This window comes from Xenopus laevis, chromosome 2L, assembly GCF_017654675.1.
Source record: "Xenopus laevis strain J_2021 chromosome 2L, Xenopus_laevis_v10.1, whole genome shotgun sequence".
NCBI classification, from domain to species: domain Eukaryota; kingdom Metazoa; phylum Chordata; class Amphibia; order Anura; family Pipidae; genus Xenopus; species Xenopus laevis.
In genome coordinates this window covers 60,824,942-60,833,295 of record NC_054373.1, presented here as the reverse complement: position 1 = coordinate 60,833,295, position 8,354 = coordinate 60,824,942, and positions in this window count along the sequence as shown.

Genomic DNA, 8,354 nt, shown 5'->3' with positions numbered 1-8,354 from the left:
CTTTTGTGTATATGTATTAATGTAGAGTGAAATATGGGTTTGGGCTTAGTGCCTGGTTTATATTTTTATTGTTAGGTATGTAGAGTTAGGAATGTGTCGGGGGCAGCCTTACTCACAGCTGATGAGAGCAAAGAGGAGAATTTCCTGTTTAAAGCAAGTCATTCAGCTCTTAAACACATGCACTCTGTTGAAGTACATGTAACTTCTCACAACAACTATTTGCCAATCCCATGAGAAATGGGGCAGTCAGTACCATACATGTGCCTAAGCATCTAAGGATGTCTTACAACGCACACAGCAGGTTTCATTGTTTATTTTATTAAATGATTTAACAAAGCAATACTGGTATAGGTTGTGTTATCCGGAAACCCATTATCCAAAAAGCTCCGATATATGGTAAATCCGTTTCCCCAGACTCCATATAATCCAAATAATCCAAGATTTTAAAAAGGATTTCCTTTTTTTCTGTAATAATAAAACTGTTACAAGTATGGGATCCGTTATCTGGAAACCCATTATCCAGAAAGTTCTGAATGAACATTTCCCATAGACTCTATTATAATCGAATAATCCAGATTTTTATAAATGATTTCCTTTTTCTCTGTAATAATGAAACAGTAACTCGTACTTGATCCAAACTAAGATATAACTAATCCTTATTGGAAGCAGAACCAGTCTTTTGGGTTTATTTAATGTTTACATGATTTTCTAGTAGACTGAAGGTATGAAGATCCAAATTTCGGATAGATATAATTAATCCCTATTGTAAGCATAAAAGAAAGTTTGTCTTATTTAATGTTTAAATGATTTTCTAGTAGACTTAAGGTATAAAGATCTGAATTACGGAAAGATCCATTATCAGTTAAAACCCCAGGTCACAAGCATTCTGGATAATCAAATTCAACCAATAATGATTCTTGAATATTTTGGCTGATCTCCAGTCTGACAAATATGTTCCATGGGAACATGATCTACTGCTGCCCAGGAGACAACCACTGCCCTGGTAGAATGCGCTTTTACTCTTTCAGGGGTTAGCCTGCCTTGAAATTGATAAGCCTAGAAATAGTGAGAGAGAAGGCTGCTGGTCCTGTTTTTGCACCAGCTGGAACAACAAACTATTTGCCTGTCTTTCTCAATGGTTCTGTCATCTTCAAATATTGAGTAACTGCTTTCACTGTAACAGCATATCAGCTGATTGAGGTAGAGAGTGCTGGGAGAACTATTTCATGTTCCAGATGGAAATGGAACAGTCCATTAAAAAGAAATGAAGCATAAGGCTTTACATTAATCCATTTGACTTAAAAAAAAACCAAAAAAACAGCATTGTTGATATAAAGAGCTTGGAGCAGACTTAAGATGGCTACAGAAGTGCAGATTATAAGGCTATATTGGATGAACGAGCATCCGTTCCAATCTTCTGACCTGCAACTAACCATTCAGATTAAAATAAAGTAGTAAATAGAACAAATCACACGATGCTTGGGCCATTAATTGGCAGACAGCAATTGTACAAAAGTTATGTCCGACAAATAGTAGTCACAGTCTCCCATTGATATAGTCAGATAGGCAATAAATTCAGAGATATATTATCTGTAGCTAATATAAATCTTTTTAACCTGTCCAATCAACTGAACGACCATCGCCGTAGCATGAAAAATTGTATTTTGCACGATGGTATCTTTGCGTCTATGGCCAGTTTTACACGTGCAGCAACCAAAATTCTTTAATGTCAATAACCAAATAGAAAACAGTGGTTTTAAGGGTGAGATGGATAAGGCATAAAGTCCAAAGTAGGAGGCAAAGACTTCTCTGGAGGACGCAGCATTACAGCTGCTCTAAAGTATCATTTGTAGTTATATACAGTATGTTCTATATTGTAGACCTTATTTAGCTCACTCTGTTGAAAGTCAACTGATCCAACTGATGCTGAGACTACCAATCTAAATAAGATATCTCAAATTCTGTAAAGCGTTGGGCAAATCTGACCCGTGTCGCCGAAAATTTGTGAAATGGCGAAAATTTTCCAAACTGCTTTGAAGTCTAGGAGCGACAATTATTTTTTTGACGAGTGACAAATCGATCATCAAATCGAGCAACACATTTCTTCCCTTTAGAGTCTAAGGGGGTCATTTTTGTGGGGAAACTTGGCAAAAAAATTTGCTCATCACTTACCTCAGGTTGAAGATTTCATAGATCTTAGAAACATATAGCCTACTGCAAGGATGTCGTAAGTTAGTCTTGTACACTCATTAATGAAAGAGACACTGGATCCAGATGAAACACTAGCCCTTGCAGAAGGTTCTGCCTGATTACATAGCAGAGGAAACCACAGATGCCTCAGCCAATTAGAGGCCATTCAAATTTTTTCCACTTTCTTCTATCAAATCTTCTTCAGTACTGCAAGGAGAAGGGTGCTGGTAGCAGTGGTGTAACTAGATATTACTGGGCCCCACAGCAAATAATTTTTTAGGCCCCCAAAATGTTTAGAGTTAGATCTGTTTTAACAATATTTATTGAAATTGTTTACGAATTAGGCGTCATGTTGCCCCTGTACCTCCTGGTCTTCTCTGTAGCTGCAGGGTCTGCTTCCTCTGTAGTTACTCCCCTGGCTGGTAGAAACAGGTATGAGGAAAATTCCACCTCTAAAGGAGGGCATCTTTGCCTGCTGCTTGCTGGATGATAAGACTTCAAAAAAAATTAGGGGCAGCTGAGCATTGCCTTGACACCCTCCATTTTCCATCTGTGGAAAGCTTCCATTTGTGTTTGCACAAGATATTCCTACTCAAAAAATCTGCCAAATGATTTTGTGAACCTAGAACATGACCTGTTGATAGAGCTGTGATAGTCAATTCTACCCTCTTCAGTGTTGATGTGAGAGCTCTTCATGCCTCTTTACATGTGGTATTGTCTATTCTGAACTCTACTCTCCCAGTCCCACCGAAGAAACTATAACAACCCCTGTAACAAATTAAAGATGTCTTGCCACAACTGTAAATCCATGTTTAGAGAGCGAGAAATAAAAAATCATCTGGGATCAGCAACATCTTGGTGAATGTTCTGGGAATTGTGGATAGCCTGAGGGGCCTGAACTGAAAATGATTGTCTGTGCAAACCATAGAAATTGAACGTGACAGTCCTTCATTGCTATGTGCAGATAGGCATCCCTTAAAATAGTCAAATTTATTCAGTCCCCTTTTTTAATCACTAAAATAATAGAATAGACTTCTGAAAATCTTTGGAATGCTGAAGGAGTTTATCTTCTTTGGGTCAAGGACTGGTCTCCATCTCCTCCAATGATTTTCTTACCAGAAACATGAGTTCAAAAAACTTTTTTTCCCTTTTTCTTTATGGCGTCAGAACAAGAACCTCTCGATGCATTAATAGTTGCAGATTGCTCTAGAGCTGCTTGGACATGAGGAATTGGAGAATCAATAAAGACATTTTGGGTTGAAAGACAATTAAATTCTATCCATTAACCTGACTCTATAATGAAAAGAACCTACTGATTGCTAATTGATCACTTCATTGTGCTCGGAAACTCGCCTAGCAAGACGACAAGACTTGTTTTTCTTCCACAGGATAAAGAGAAACAGAAGAATCAGCCTTTTCAACCTTTTCTTTTTCGAGGGGCAAGTCATAGTAGGGATATATATAGCCTGTGGCACAGCCTTAGAAATACATGCCAGTCATTTTTAACTCCCTCATATATGTGTAAAAAACATTTTTTTTCTTAAAGATGAATTTAAGGAAACTGAAACATAAAAGGGTTTGATGCATTTAATTTCAAACAAATTATGAATTCTCAGTATGGATAAGGAATTTCCCTTTATTAGAGTAATGTAATAAACACCAGACTGCATAACCTTTTTAAAAGATTTTTGAATATAAAATGTGGAGTAGATATCCAATTTCTATATCTCTTAAAGAAAAGGTTTGTATGTTTATAGAATGCCTTGCAAATACATATTTATCTTTAAGCAAGTATGATTATTTAGTTGTGTCTCCTTTATATTAATCTGAGTTTTTAATGTTAGGGGGAATGTATCTCATAGCAAGGACAAATTGATTTGTTACCATGAATTCTGACATCAAAGATTGGTTATTGTCTAGGGTCAGAATAAGAGTATGCAAACATATTTATTATATTTTTTATTAATTGAAAATGTATGGCTGTGACTTTAAGTGGGTATGGTCAAGAGGCAGGGGAAGTGGTCTAAAATTAGGCATGACCTAAATAACATTTTACCAGGTGGCCTTGAAAGGGCCTGACTTGTGAGATTGCTCTTTTTGCACTTTGAGCCTTGCTTTGCACGTCGGAAATTACCCCTATGGACTACTGTGGACAGCAGCCATGTTGAGCAGAACACAAAAAAATGAACATGAAAGTGCAAGCTTTCAAGATTACAAAATTAAATTTCTTCATCAGGTATAATATATTCAGTACTGCACTTATGACCCAATGCCGACATTGAATGATAGGATTTTTAGTCCAGCCCGAACATCTGAACAAAACACAATGGTGTTTGGTGGTCCATACATTGAATCCCTATACCTCAAGTCTGCTAAAAACCATTTAAACATTAAATGAATTCCATTTTGCCACCAATATAGATGCATGCAGCTTAGTTAGTATCAAGTACAAGCAACTGTTTTTATCATTACAGAGGAAAAGGACATCCTTTTTAAAAAATAAGGAATTGTCTGCATGTAGTCTATGGAAGATGGCTTTCCTGTAATTCAGAGCTTTGTGTAGGTTTCTGCATAAGAAATGTCATACCTTTCTATATTTATTGGGCCCAATGGAAATTTAGAAGATCTTGCTTGCTGAAATTACGAAAAATTCTTTGCATGTTAAATCTTAACATTCACGGTTTCCCTGCCAGGATAGACCTATAAACATTCCTAGAAAATTATTAACATAAAAAAACAAAAGCAAAAATTATAATTTTACAGTACAAGGTAGAAACAGAGAATAAAGTCAGATAAATAATTATCCATGGCTACCAAATAAAATATCTGTTGGTGAAATCCTCTCAAAGAGGCTCCCCTTGTCTCATACCTTGATTCATCCTATCCCTATAAATATGTATAATGGCAAAGGCACAAAGAAGATGGATCATCTATTAAAACATGAGACCATACAATGGACCCCTCCATGGTAACTAAACTTTTTTTTTTCAGCTGGATATTGTGAATGAAGTGAATAATTGTATGGGCAGAAAAGCATCAACATGTTTATAACCATCTTGATTATTCAGCTTTTTACCTGTCTTGTGAAATTCTTTCATATATTTAAGGACCTTATTTCATAATGTTTTATTTTCCTTCTGTGTTTGTCTAGTCGTAACATTAAGCAGATCATGTTTACATATTTTCATGGTTCTTTTTTCTGCTATCTTCCATGAAGGTTTACAGTCTCAGCTCATAACATCCTATAGCATATTATGTAATTCCCTTGCGAAATTTCAGCAAGGCTAGAGGCCTAGCACACCAGTCAGATGTCATTGGTGGTGTGGTCTAATAAGGTCATAAAGTTATTCATAGCAACAACACTGCCCATGTTTTCTAGTATATTTCTTGCGTGAAGTGACCCTTTAAGTTTGAATACATGAATATCAGGCACTGTGATAGGTGATTAGGAAGGATCAGCTTCGCCATTCCAAATACTGCAGAACTTTTATTCCCTGCTTCTACCGGGCAGCTAATCTTTCTGTTATTTCTGCCACTTGTTGACATTGTCTATTCCTGATTCAGAATGTAAAAACAGAATAAAGGAAATAAGTTGTATTAATGACAGCTCTGGAACTCTTTGTAAGTGGTTATGGCAATTGGCAGATCAGCTCTTTGGATGTTTGTTATGTATGCATATTTAAATTATAATAACTGGTACCACAGAAAATAGATAATGATGCTCTGCTAGCAACTCTGTGAGGTACAGTGCTCAGTGAGTTGTGAATCCATACTGTAACCTTTCCTGCATCCAAAAGCATAGTAATTCCTCTTTAATCATATTATTATGTCATAGGACATATTATTGAAGCTAGAAATACTGGTTATATGCTTCACTCAGATCTTTGCTAAGACACACCACTCAGGGGCGCTCCACCAATGTGGCAAGTTGAGACACTCATCTCAGGCGGCAGCACCCTCCTGGTTGCCAGGGGTGGCAACTAAGAGCCAAATTTCCGTTTTTCAACCCGTAAATTCAGCTCTTCTAATGCAGAGATCACAATTGCGCTCTCTGCACTAGCGACCTGGACTGCCCTGACCCCCTCCAGTGCATCGTGGACTGCCCCCAACCCCCTCCGGCGTGATGTGGAGCACCGAGACCCTGTGGCGGCAAAAAAAAAAGGCTGTCTCACACGGCAAAATGTCCAGGATCGCCCCTGACACCACCAGTTTCTTCAGAACCGCAACATATCACTCCCCCCACCATGCCACATTTGAACCCAGTGACAGACCAAGACTGGAAAAGATTGTAATTTTATTTGTATGCCCCACTGCTGGATAATATTGTGACAGTCACAAGCAATAAGCACATTCATTCTGCAGCTGGTCATTAAAGAATGTCCTATTTTCTGTCTGCGAGACTAAATTTTTTGCATTAATGTTAGTTTAAGTACTTATCTTTCTATTCAGCCCCTTTTCTATTCATCTTCCAGTCTCTCCTTAAAACTAATTCCTGGTTGCTAGGGTAAATTGGACTAAAGCAACCAGATAGCTGCTGAAATTCCAAACCAGAGAGCTGCTGAATAAAAAGTCAGTTATAAAACCACAAAATACTAAAATTCGAGTACCAACTGCAATTGTCTCATAATATGTTACTGTCTACATCTTACTAAAAGTTTACTTACATATGAGTTAGCCCTTTAAATGGGTTGTTCCCCTTTGAGTTAACTTTTAGTATGATTTAGAGCAGGGGTCCCCAACCTTTTTTACACGTGAGCCACAATCAAATGTAAAAAGATTTGGGGAGCAACACAAGAAAATGAAAAAGTCCCTTGGGGTGCCAAATAAGGGCTGTGATTGGCTACTTGGTAGCCCCTTTGTGAACTGGCAGCCTACAAAAGGCTCTACTTGGCACTATTCTATAGTTTCTAAGCAACCATAACTTGCTTCCAAGCCTGGCATTCAAAAATTAGCACATGCTTTGAGGACACTGAGAGCAACATCCAAGGGGGTTGGAGAGCAACATCTTGCTCATGAGCTACTGGTTGGGGATCACTGATTTAGAGAGTGATAGTCTGAGACAATTTGCAATTGGTTTTCATGTTTTATTATTTGTGTTTTTATAGTTTTTAATTCAGCATCAGCAGCTCTCCAGTTTGCAATTTCAGCAATCTGTTTTTGACAGTTCAAATGTTTCTAGTAACCAAGCATTGATTTGAATAAGAGACTAGAATATTAATAAGAGAAACCATGAAAGGAACAAAAATTAGCAATAACAATAAATTACAGAGCATTTGTTTTTTAGATGGGGGTCAGTTACCCTCCCCCCCATTTGAAAGCTGGAAAGACACAAATAATTTTAAAAAATAAAAAATGAAGGCCAATTGAAAAGATGCTTAGATTAAGCCATTCTATACAACAGTAAAAGTTAACTTAGAGGTGAACTGCCCCTTTCAGGCTACAAGATGGATTTTGTTTAGGCTGATGTATACATTGGTAAAAAAAATATCATATGTCAAATGGTCTCATGGAGGAAGATTATTAATTTTGCTGTACAAGGACTAAAAGTCACCTAAAAATAGATAGAGCTAGGAGGATGTACAGGCCGAGTAAACCAAATATATACCTCTATTGGGACCTTATTACATTCTAGAGACATCTCTTAAATTGAACTCTTGAACTCATGCTGATTAGAAACCTCTGGTATTACCTCTGGAAATTATGCTGAGAAGAAAATGTCTTTTTTAAGAATGTAAGCAAGGGCACGAGCATTTTAGCACAAGGGGGATTGAAATGCTTTACAGCAAGGAGACTGGTTTATGGCCTCTCATGGAAAATAACCTATGTTATACAGTCAAAGGATTTTAAGAATGCTTAAAATGTGAGGAGGATAAAAAGAGAGTCCATACCACTAATCCAGCAGGTCTGTCTCGATGGTCGATGGCGGTGTTCACAGTAGATAGATTACTGAAGAATGGGTGCGGCTACGGCCTTAGCAATGGATAATAAATCATTAGGATATGAAAAAAAGGGACCTATTTATGCTATGCAAAATGATTTATGCTGGAAAAATTGTGTCAACAGTGTTGTAAAATAAACAGCTTTTTAAAAATTTTAAAGCTGTGTATTTCCTTTATGCCACCCAATTGCCTTATTTTGTGTTGTATTATTTATGGTGTAACCTA